We start from the raw sequence: 1,093 nt of genomic DNA, 5'->3' as shown, positions 1-1,093 counted from the left end.
AAGAGGTGGCATGCATCTCCGGGGCGTGGCCCCCGTCACGGACGGCGCCGCCGCCGGCACCTGGAGGGGGAAACGGACGCGTCGGGTCTACACGGAGTGGATTTAGCTGTGGGTTTGGCCCGGATGTTGCTCCCCGGTTCCCTCTGGGCCGACCCGACACAACCGGGTAGAGAGGTCCACTGGTCAAAGCCCGTCCGTGCAAAGTCAAAGGGCTAGATCCCGTGGTCAACCGCTACAGGGTTAGTCGGGACGGGGGCCCTGGAGGGGGGGTAGCAATGCCACCGGAGCATCGTACCGGGCCCTCATACATGCGGGGTGGTGTTGTGGCATGTCCGAAGAGGCGGCACGCATCTCCGGGGCGTGGCCCCCCTCACGGACGGCGATGACACGGTAGTAGATGTTCTGCGGTAACGATGCGGCGTGAATATTATTAAATACTCGGAGCGCGATAAAATACTCGGAGCAAATAATTATATCATAAAGAAATGTTGCTGACCATAGAAAAAATCTGGTTCAGAAAAAAATATACGTGATATTTTAGAAAATTGTTGTACAATATAAAAAAAGGATCATGTAATTAAAAATAATGTTTCAAACCATTAAAGAAAATGTATGGTACATTTTAAATAATATTCATGCATGTAAAGTATGTATACCATATAAAAAATTATATACCATGTATCATTCAAATAAATTCATTCAAATAAATTCAAGAACATGTATTTGAAAAAAAAAGAAATATACCTATGCCTACGGCTTAGCCGTCGGCATATATGCCACGTGGCATGATTAATGTATGCCGACGGCTAAGCCGTCGGCATAGGTCACCTTATCCTTATCTTTTTTTTGCGAAAAACAAATCCTTATCCAACCGGGCTAGCTCGATCCACCCTACGACCCGATCGAACTCGACCTAACCTCGATCCAGCCCCGCCGCCGCACGATCCCCGCCCTCCGCCCCTCGATCCCCCAGCCGCCGGCCATCCCCGCCCTACTCCGCCGCCGCCCCCTTCTGCGCCGCCCCCGCCCCGGCCGCATCGCGCCATCCCTGCCCGCACCGCACGCCCCCCGTCCCTGCCCCGGACCGTGTGGC

This window comes from Triticum dicoccoides, chromosome 3B, assembly GCF_002162155.2.
Source record: "Triticum dicoccoides isolate Atlit2015 ecotype Zavitan chromosome 3B, WEW_v2.0, whole genome shotgun sequence".
Taxonomy (NCBI): Eukaryota; Viridiplantae; Streptophyta; class Magnoliopsida; order Poales; family Poaceae; genus Triticum; species Triticum dicoccoides.
This window is presented reverse-complemented; position numbering follows the sequence as displayed.